This window comes from Pongo abelii, chromosome 16, assembly GCF_028885655.2.
Source record: "Pongo abelii isolate AG06213 chromosome 16, NHGRI_mPonAbe1-v2.0_pri, whole genome shotgun sequence".
Lineage (NCBI taxonomy): Eukaryota > Metazoa > Chordata > Mammalia > Primates > Hominidae > Pongo > Pongo abelii.
Window position 1 is genome coordinate 85,067,670 of NC_072001.2, and position 12,145 is coordinate 85,079,814.

Here is a 12,145-nt window from a genome sequence, read left to right on the forward strand (position 1 = left end):
TCATCTCAGAACATTTCTAAGAGGACAGGTAAATAAACAGCAAGACCTCTTGAGGACTATCCCCGATACCACTTCCACTATGTTCTGTTGATCAAAGCAAATCACAAAGCCAGACAAGATTCAAGGGTTAGGGAAATAGTTTTGCTCTTCAGAATTCACAATCATTTTCAATCTACCATACACACTAGGACAGCTGCCTTTCCTCTCCCATTAGAGGATAGCAGTAGGATAGCTGCCTTTCCTCCCCAATACAGAGGAAAGCTGTACTTTACTCTATCACAACCCCATTCCCCTACTAGCAACCTCTTCACCTTTCAAATAAGAGGTTGCACTAAAATTCTTGTCTCAATGTCTGGGTGAACCTAAACTCTCTTAAAATTATTTTAATTTCAGTGTTTCATTTGTTTATTACTGATATAGAATGGTATTAGATATTACCATACAATTTAGCTCAAGGCTTGAAAAGAGCACAAGGTTTTAGGAATCCCCATATAATGTTGCCAATAAGAGGTGAGGGTGTCTCACTGTGACAAATATTACTAGTGCCCATCCATATTTCTGATGATTTTTCCCTTCCATTTGTGCAAGAGAATTATGCTTCCCACACCCCTTGAAGTTAAACATGGCCATATGGTTTGCTTTGGCCAATAAACCATCAGTGGATGTGGTACAGTGTATGTATGCTTGCCTCAAGAAAGAGGGCATAGGCCGGGTGTGGTGGCTCATGCCTGTAATCCCAGCACTTTGGGAGGCCAAGGCGGGCGGATCACCTGAGGTCAGGAGTTTGCGATCTTGACCAACATGGAGAAATCCCATCTCTACTAAAAATACAAAATTAGCCGGGCATGGTAGCGAATGCCTGTAATTCCAGCTACTTGGGAGGCTGAGTCAGGAGAGTTGCATGAACCTGGGAGGCAGAGGTTGCAGTGAGCTGAGATGGCGCCATTGCACTCCAGTCTGGCCAACAAAGTGAAACTCAAAAACATAAAAAAATAAAAAAATAATAAAGAAAGAAAGGAAAGGAAAGGAAGAAGCAAAGAAATTTAAATTCCAACATCCAACATCCAGAGCTTCTCATTATTTTCCTGAGAACCTTGAAAAGTAAGTAGTTGAGGCAAAACTCAATGGGAGGACCTGAGAGATCACCCTCTTTTTGCAGAAGTCTGGGTGATTTCAGTGTGGCTGATGTTTTCCTGTTGAAGGAGCTCTTAAGGAATTTGGTCCCATCAGTATATTTAAAAATGGAGTGAATCGACAGTCAAGACCCCAGCGTTCCTTTGAACCTCTTTAGGAGCCAAAGCTCAACTGCAAGAGCTATGCATTTCACAATACATGTGGTGGTTTCTAGCAACAATCAATCAAAAATTGAAATTAGGCTGTCTAAGAAACATCTAGATGCAACATAAATGCCCATCAATTATAGACTGGTTAAAGAAAATGTGGCACATATGTACCATAGAATGTTATGAAGCCATAAAAAAGAATAAGATCATGTCCTTTGTGGGGACGTGGATGGAACTAGAGGCCATTATCCTTAGCAAACTAACACAAGAACAGAAAACCAAATACATGTTCTCACTTATAAGTGAGAGCTAAATGATGAAAACACATGGACACATAGAGGGGAACAGCACACACTGGGGCATTTCAGAGGGTGGAGGGGAGGGGGAGGGAAAGGGTCAGGAAAAATAACTAATGGGTACTTGGCTTAATACCTGGGTGATGAAATAATCTATACAACAAATCCCCATGACACAAGTTTACCCATGTAACAAACCTGCACATGTACCCCTGAACTTAAAATAAGTTAAAAAAAGAAAAGAAAAGAAAAGCCATCTAGATTAAATGTACTTTAGTTCGAACTTTTATTTTGGCTTGGATTTATTCCTCAAAATCCCCATGGCCAGGAAATTAATTATATCTCATGAGTATCCCACTGAATCTGTAGCTGGCTCTAAGAATTGAATTGATTTTTATTTTTACTTTAGCCATCTCCCTGTTCTTTGGGTGTGTACAAAATAAATGTAGAGCTTTTTTGTTTTGAGAGTACCTCAGTATTTGACAACAATGGTCACGAACACTCTTCTTATTATCTGTTCCTTCTTTCTCACCTCGGGCTTCTGGTTGCCGTTGAATTTATGCCCTTTACTTACAAATTGTGTTATTTATCCAATGTATTAATTTACATAAGAAAAAAATATTTTTATAAAATTTTAAACAATAGAGCCATATCTAGCATAAAATGCTAAAGTCCCCTTTTATCACCTTATAGCACCCACTTCCCATGTTTCTCTTCAGAAGTAAACTTTTTTACAGTTGGATATATATTCTCTCAGATTCAGTTTTATACATTCACATTCTATATGTGCATATACAAAAACAAACTGTAATTTGTTCTTGTTTTATACAAATGGAATTATATTTCAGATTTGATATGTCTCCATTCATTTATATATTTCTCTTGAGCACTAGTTTTAGGGATGTTGCTATAGCAGAACATACAGAGATATCTCATTTTATTTAATGGTTGCAAAAGTGTTTCATAGTATGACTGCATTGTAATTTGAAATTCCCCTATGGACAGTCATTAAGTGATTTTCAGTTTTTTACTACTTAAAACAATGCTAAAATAAACATTTGTGTATATATCTTTGTGGATATATCCTAATATTTCTCATAGGATAGATTTTTACCAGAATTAAACAATAGAATTTAATTCTATTAAACAATTAGAAACTATTAAACAAATGCTATTGTTTAATAGAAAGATACAGACATCGAATTTTTTCATAGAATCTATCATAGTCTCCTTTTATTTTTCTATAGTCTTTAGGCTGTGCTAATTTGAAAATCCATCAGTAGCACATACATTTGTCCATTTTCACATGACAGCATACCTTAGCCTAAGATGACTGATACAGATAATGGTACTCAGAGTAGGATGCTTGGAATACAGCAGTACATAAGATATATGGCACTGGCTTTAGGGTCAGATAATGGAGAATGACATGTTGCAGCTGAAAAGATGGTAATTCACATTATGCAGTGGTGAAACCAACAAAACTTTTCTCTGGCAACTTGGAAAACAGATAATATAACAAATGAACTGATGACTTTAAGTAAAGTAATTGGGAAGGAGAATGTTATTAGCAAGCATTGGTTGTTATTGGCCATATTTGACAAAGTATTGGAATAAAGAGATGAACTTCTTAAAGAATTACCAATTTACAGAGATTAAAGGAACTAGAGTCTAGAAATTTCAGGATGGAAAATTGAAAGATGCCACTGTTACTCCTCGGCAATCCTTTGAACAAGAAAGGACAATTAATATTTAGCCTTGTCCAGTAGCAATGAACACTTAGAGCTCTGAGACAAGCCACTGAAGGGACCCAACATCCTTTACACAGTACTCCTTTAAAAATGCATACACTGAACATAAGCATGGCTAAACAATCAGACAACCCCAAATGAACAAATGTTCAATCAAACGACTGACCCATACTCCTAAAAAATATCAGTGTCATGAAAGACAAAGAAAGACACTAAAAATACATGACAACTAAATGCAATCTGGGGTCCTGAGTTAGAAAATAAATAGCACTATTGGGATAATTGAATAAATTTTAATATGGCCTATATGTTAGATAAGAATGTTATATCAATGTTAAATTATTTGAATTTGATTATGATAATGTGATTATATAAAAGCATGTCCTCATCACATGCTGAAATATTTAGGATTTAATATAATCACGATAACTTAGTGTCAAATGGTTCAGCAACAATCAATGTGTGTGTGTGTGTGTCTAAAGAAAGCCAGAAAGAAAGAGAAAAATCTAAAAAGAAGGAGAGAATGTAAACGTGGAAAAATATTAATAATTGGTGAAAAGGAAAAGAATATATGGGAATTACACCATTCTTACTACTTTTGTGTATATTTGAAATTTTTCAAAAGAAAAGTTAAAAAAATAAGCCTTGGAAGAAGATCACAATATCTTAGCCCTGATACCTTTGAAGTTAAAACTTTTGAATAAGGTAGCACTCAATAAATCATTTAGGTTAGACATAGTGGCTTAACTAAATGAGAATAAAGGTGCGATTCTTCCACAAAATTCAAATGGGCTTAAGATATTTATGTCTCAAAAATAATTAGGGGTGCAGCTACTGGCATATGGAGCCAACAGAAATCAAATAGATAAAAACCGGCCAAGTTTTTAGTGAGTGCTATTTTCTTGGCACCACTAGCCTTGACTAAAAGACTCTGATTAATCAAAACTTAAAACAACTGTTGCTCCCAACCCTCCATGTGCAAGAAGCAGGCAAAGAAAGATGCTCAGCTTCCATAGAGGGCATATTCGCCAGTGTTTTTTCTCAGACGAGGTCAAGAAAAATAATGGAAAAGCCAGAACCTCCCAGAGGACAGTGCTAAGAAGTTGGACGACAATCGACTTGGAGCAGAACCTAAGCCCAAAGGAAAAATACTCACCCCTAGAATAAGGGTCCTTAGAATATTTGCACAATATGATTTCAGAATTGCGATGGAAGACAAATTGCTGTGAGCCTCATTCTTTCTGAATGTGGGGGTTTATGGGGGTTATTAAGTTCTTGTCCCACTATTGTCTGCTGAATTTTGGGTGTATAATGTGTCCTTTTACTTCCCAGAACTCTTGATCCAGAGAAAGCACAAGAGAAAAAAAATACATGAGATCCTAAACTTTGAGCCTAATACAGTGATTGCATGGGAGTTTGGAGTTGTTTCTCTTGGGAGAAAGGTAATGTGTGGATTTTGTATGAGAAAGAGAAGGCAGATAAGTCTGTTACATTGTATTATATTGAAAATGTTTGCAGAGACACCCTGTAAGAAAATTATATATCCAGCCCTATTAAGGTCAGGCTTAGCCATCTGACCTTTGGTCACATCCTTTGGTATGCGAAATATAAGCAAAGTGATATGTACTATTTCTGAATGGAAATTTTAACACCCATTATCCCCTTTTGCCAAGCTCTCCTTTTCCTCTTCTATGAGACCACAATGTCCGAGGTAGAAGCTGCTACATCAGTCTTAATTAAAGTGAATAAAGGAGACATGGAAAAATTCCCAATCAAATCATGACAGATATGTAATTTGAGAAAGAAATAAACTCTGGAGATTTTGAAAAAGAGATTGTTGGGTTTGCTTATCATCATATAATAACTTAGGACAGGTTGATTAATACAGGAATTAATAAAATAAAATTTTTACTATAAGCTGTTTACAAATAGCACACCCAGAAGATAAAGACACAGGAAAGGTGAGAGTAAAAGGATAGGGGCCAAGTGCAGCTGCTCATGCCTGTTATCCCAGCACTTTGGGAGGCCAAGGCGGGCAAATCACTTGAGGTCAGGAGTTCGAGACTAGCCTGGCCAACATGGTGAAACCCCATCTCTACTAAAAATACAAAAATTAGCTGGGTGTGGTGGTGCATGCCTGTAATTCCAGCTACTCCAGAGGCCAAGGTAGGAGAATCACTTGAACCCTGAACCCGGGAGGTGGAGGTTGCATTGAGCTGAGATTGCACCACTGCACTCCAGACTGGGCGACAGAGCGAGACTCCACCTCAAAAAAAAGAAACAAAGTAAAAGAATAAAAAATGGCATATCAGAAAATAATAAACCAAAATAAAATTGTGGTAACTGCATGTTAATAGAGATGTTAATCACACTAAACAGACTTTAAGACAAAAAGTGTTATTGGGAGTAGAGTGATTTCCTACATAGTGATAAAAGTTTTAATTTCAAAAAGGTGTAACAGTTCTTAATATGTACGCACTTCATAATGTAGCCTCAAAAATACAAATCAAAGATTGATAAAACTACTGGGAGAATTTGACAAACCCTTCATCTTAGTGAGATATTTAAGCACACTTTTCTCAATTACTGAGAGAATTAGTAGAAAAATTAAGTTATAGAAGATACAGAAGAAATGAAATATACACTTCTGTCAAGCAATGAGGACATTTATACAAATTGATCACGTGTTTGGCTATAAAGCATGTTTCAACAAAATACAAAGAACTGGTATCATACAGATCATGTGCTCTGATACAATGCATTTTAGAAGTTGTATTAGTCCATTTGCATTGCAATAAAGAGATGTCTGAAGCTGGGTAATATATAAAGAAAAGGGGCTTATTTGACTCATTGATTGCAGGCTGTACAAGAGCATGGTGCCAGCATCTGCTTCTGACAAGGACCTCAGGCTGCTTGCACTTATGGCAGAAGGTGAAGGAGAGCCAACTTGTCACATGACAAGAAAGAGAGAGGCCAGAGACAAGAAAGGGGAGATGCCAGGCTGTGTTAAACAAGTTCTTGCATGAAATGATAGAGCAAGAACTCACTCATTAGGAGGAGAGGGCACCAAGCCGTTCATGAGGGATCCGGCCCCATAACCCTAACACCTCCCAGTCAGCCCTACCTGTCACACTGGAGATTAAATTTCAATGTAAGATTTGGAGGGGACAGATAGCCAAACTATGTCAGAAGTCAATACCAAACAAAGAAAAAAATCTTCGTATATTTGGAAATTTAAAATACACTTCCTAAGTATTCTTGGGTCAAAAGAAGAAATAAAAATGGAAACAAAAATGCCTAGAGCTGAATGACAAAATACTACATTTTAAGCACCGTGGAGTAGAGTAACAGCTGTGTTTTGAGGCCAATTTATGACTTAAAATGCTAATTTCTGAAAAGAAAAAGGGATAACAATCAGCAAAGCATAAACTTATTAAATTAGAAAAAAACAACTGAATAAATGGAAACTAAATTAAATTAAATTAAAAGGATCAGCAAAGCCAAAAGGTGGTTCTTTGAGAAATCTAATAAATTTGACATAACTCTGGTGATAATCACCAAGAAAACGGAGAGAGAACCCAAATAAACAATATTAGGAGTAAAAAAGATATATTCAAAAGGTAAGAAAGATTAAATTCATGCCAGCAAATTTGAAACTAGAATAATATATGCAGATTCCAAAAAAAGTCACTTAAAAAACTGTAACTAAGAAGAAATAAAAGGCTGATAGTTCGTAATGCACTACAGAAATTGAATTGGTAGTTAACTTACCACAAACAGAATACCAGGTTCAAATGTTTTCCAAGTAAGTCTCAACCTTTTAAGGAAAAATCATCCCAAACTTATACAAACTATTCCAGAGAATTGACAAAGAGGGAGTATTGCTCATTCATTCTATGAGGTCAGTGTAAAATGCACTCCTTGAAAAAAAAAAAAGAATAGCATTAGAAAGAAATATTATAGGTTGATTTCACGGATAAATATAAATGCAAACATACTAAACAAAATATCAGCAAACTGAATTCAGCAACATATAAGAAAATAAAATACAGTCAAACAGTTGGGGTTACTGTAGTAATTCAAGTGGTTTCACATCGGAAAAATCTATACATGTAAATGCAGAAGGAATGGCACAATTAGAAAATCACCATTGTGCAACTCCTAATGAAATAATGGAGCTCAGCAATGATCATCAATAGACACTAAAACCATTAGGTAGGTGAAAGATTGATGGGAAGGTTTTAATGGAAGGAAGAGGACGACACCATCAAAACCCACTGATCAATCTTAGTTTGACTTAAAGCGGGACAACAGGATGCGACAGGAGGTACACAGCCCTGCCTAGGAAGTATTCTTAACAAAATTGAACCTAGAACTTTACATTTTACTATCAATTTACAAGAAATATGAGAGAAAAGCAAGCTAAGTGACAACACAAAGAAATAATCAGCCAAATCCCTGACCCAGTTTCTTCAAGTCAGTGACATATAGAAGTGAAAGGAATATTTTTATTGAATAAAAAAAAGCAACAAAACGAAATAAAAATGTCGTTCAGAAGCATTCTGAAATATTTATGGGTGAAATGGCATGACCTTCACCTTAACGTACTCAAATAGTGGATAGTGAAAATGCTGGGAGGAGGGAATAATTGAAAGAAGATTAACAAAATATTAATACTGGCTGTCACTAGATGATAGCTACGTAGGGGGTTCATCGTACTATGATATTTTCACATACATTTGGAAATTGCTATGGTAAAAAAAATTTTAATGTAATTAATCAGAGAAACAGATTAAATAAGGGAAAACGTGAACCAACAGACACCAAAAAAACATTTGCTAAAACCAACATCCAAGCATGATGAAAAAATTTTTAGCACATTAAGAATGGAGAGGATACTCTCTACACATGTTAAAGGATGTCTATAAAAAACAAAAACAGAAAGTATATCAAAATAGCATAACGCTAAAATGTTAGTGATCCACTTAAAATAGGAACAAGATAAGAATGTCCATTCTCACCACTTCTATTTAACTTTTTTTGTATGTCTTAGAATAAAAACATATATCAACATACATACATACCCAACATCATGACCAAACAAACAGATACATACATACATATATAGTTTTAAAATAAAGGCACACATAAGGGCTTGGAAGAAACAAAATTTATTATCTAGAAATCCTGGCAATCTACATATAAAATTCCCCCAAATCAGTAGATACATTGGTATAATTGATACAAGACAGCTTATCAAGATGGCTTTTAAGATAAAAATTAATTGCATATTCTACAGACCACAATTTAAAAACGTGATTTTAAAATATAACTTGTAATAGCAATATATACATATATATCTCCTAAGAAGAAATTTAACAAGATATATGCAAGATTTGCATTAAAATGCTTATAAAATTCTACTGACATTAAAAATGACCATGTTTCAGCTGGGCTCGATGGCTCACACCTGTAATCCCAGCACTTTGGGAGGCCAAGGCAGGCGGATCACCTGAGGTCGGGAGTTCGAGATCAGCATGACCAACATGGAGAAACCCCGTCTCTACTAAAAATACAAAAAATTATCCGGGCATGGTGGTGCATGCCTGTTATTCCAGCTACATGGGAGGCTGAGGCAGAAGAATCGCTTGAACTCGGGAGGCAGAGGGTGTGGTCAGCCGAGATCATGCCATTGCACTCCAGCCTGGGCAACAGGAGTGAAACTCCGTCTCAAAAAAAAAAAAAAGATGTTTATGGATACAAAGTTTCAAGATCATAAGGATGTCAGTTCTCCCCAAATTAATCTATTGATTTAATGTAATTTTAATCTAAATATCAATAACTTTCAAGGAATTTGCCAAACTGACTTTTAAAACTATTCAGTCACAAGAACAGATTCTAAATAAGAATAAAGTGGGGAAGTTGCTATACCAGATAAAAGACCCTATAAAGCTATGGTCATGTGATACGGGCACAGGGATAGAAAAACCGACCATCAAACATGGTATTGAAACCAGAAACAAAGCCACGCATGCAGGGTAATTTGATAAATATGTGAAGTGCGGATAACTAAAGAAATGCTTATAAAAGAATTGATTATCTATGTAGAAAAAAAGGAATTGGATTTTAACTTTATCCCATGCACTGAATGAAATATCAATTTGAATAAAATATCAAGGAAGATATCAATTTTCATTGGATTAAGTCAAAATATAAAGAAAAAAACACTTTTATGAGAAGATAGAGGCAAATATTTTTATAATCTTAGGATAGGGAAAAACTATTTAAACAATAAACTAAAGCATTAACCTTAAAAATATGTAATAAATTCAACCACATTAACACTAAAAATTTCTATTTATCAAAAAATAAGTCACAAAAGAGATAGCTATCTTTGCCACATATAACATTTGAATGAATAACCAGAACAGAGAATCCTATAAATGAATACACAAAGGATGAACAAACCCAACATAATGGTGCTTCTCAAATTTTAATAAATGTACAAATCACCTGGGAATCTTGTTAAACTGACGAAGCTGACTCTGAGAGTCTGAGACACTCCTGCCTTTCTCACAAGCTCAGGTAATGCAGTCGCAGCTGGTCTGCAGCCGACACTTTAAATGGCAAGGCATCAGGAAAGTTGGTGGAAGACCTGAACAAGAATTTCACGGGAAAAAAAAACACAAGTGCTCAATTTTTAAAAAAATGAAATGGTGCTTATTTTTACTAGTAATCACAAGAATGATGTTGTAAATGTTAAAAATTCTGACAATTCCAAGTCTTGGTGAAGATATGAATTAACAGAAAGGTACACAATTTTTTTTGTTTAATTAACACAACCACTTTGTTTATAGAACTAATAAATTATAATATAGAACTATTATTATAGAACTAATAATTTATTAGTTCTATAAAAGTTCTACAGACACACATACTCAACATCATGACCAAACAGATACATACATATATACGTACATACATAGTTGTAAACTAAAGGCAAAAGTAAGGGCTTGGAAGGAAGAAACAAAATCTATTATCTAGAAATCCTGAGAGTCTACATATAAAATTGCCCAAAATCTGCAGATAAACTGTTAGAATTGATACAAGAGAGATTATCAGAATAGCCCATAAGATCAATATACAAAAATTCATTATATACTGAATATATATGTTCAGTATACACAGTATAATGTGTATATACATATATATATGTAGTAGTTTGCATGTAACAGATATATACATATACAAATATATTCCATTATATGCATATAATGGAATATTATACAGCAGTGAAAAATGAATTAAGTACAGGTACATAAAGCACTCATGAATAAATTTTAAAACACAACCCTAAAGGCATCAAAGGCTACAAAATTAGGAAACTCAAAAACAAGAAAAATATACAATATATTGCTTGGGAATATATAGGTATATATCTTACATATGAGTTAATACTATTTTAGAAAGAAAAGAAATTGTTTTTAACATTTAGAATGGTTAGCCCTGGCACAGAGATAGCATTGGGTGGCAAAAACCACAATTACTTTTGCACCAATCTGGTACATGGAAGGAGCATGTGGTTCTAGTAATAATCTAATTTTGTATGTCCTGTCATGATTCACAAATATTCTTGCAGTTACTACATTTTATAACATATGCATGTTACAGATGTGTATAATGTTACAATATAATATGTTATAATTTGTTATAATATATTATAGTTATATATTATAATTAAATTTGTATAATGTTATATGTTATAATTTTATAACATATGCATGTTACACATGTGTAATTGTGTCTATGTATAACATATTTACAATATCAAAGTATTTAAATAATAGTATAAAGTTTTACTTATGTTTCTATACAGGTACAGATATATTTGTACAGATACACACATTGGTGTATATTGGTGTGTGTGCCCATCTTAAAAAACCATGTAAAATATGTATGTAAAGTAAACCATGTATGCAAAGTAAAAAAAAAATCAAAGAAATACATTTGCTTAATCTTACAGAGATTTAAATACTTTTACATACTTCTAGAAAGATGTATTTATATAATACTACATAGATAAAAATATAGACATATTTTCATAAACATTTACTAAAGAGACCTATCTCTTATCCTCAGACAGAAACTGAGAAAGACATTGACTTATGTAATACTTGTAAAATTGTATACAGATACCAATATGTTTGCACATTTTTAGAGATAACAGATACAGACATATACAAATATATTTACAAATACATATACAAATACATTTACACAACTTGATATGTAGATACATTTACATAATTCTAAACAAGTTTTAAATCTAGACACATGTATATAATCCTATATAGTGTCAGATATATGTATTTATTCATAACCCAAGATACATATTGGAGCTCAATTTACATAATTCTATATCAGCAGAGAAAGACACACAGGAATTTTCATGATCACATAAAGGAACAGAAGCTAACACTTTAAATAATACTGTACTAAAATAGGTAATTACGTAATCCTAAACATATAAAGTCTTACATATAAAGTCATATCCTAAACATGTGTGTTTATATCCTAAACATATAAAGTCATACTGATACACATAATCTTACAAATATATATTTATGTATTCTAAACAGATATAATTACTGATATAACAACATTTTTGTGATACTAAACAGACACCCATGCATTTATAGGCTACTATAGAGAGACTATTCATGTATTCATGTTCTATAAATTCAGATAAATCTACATAATTTGTTATAGAATTCATTATATAATCTTATGGAATCGGGGAAAGAAACATTTGAAT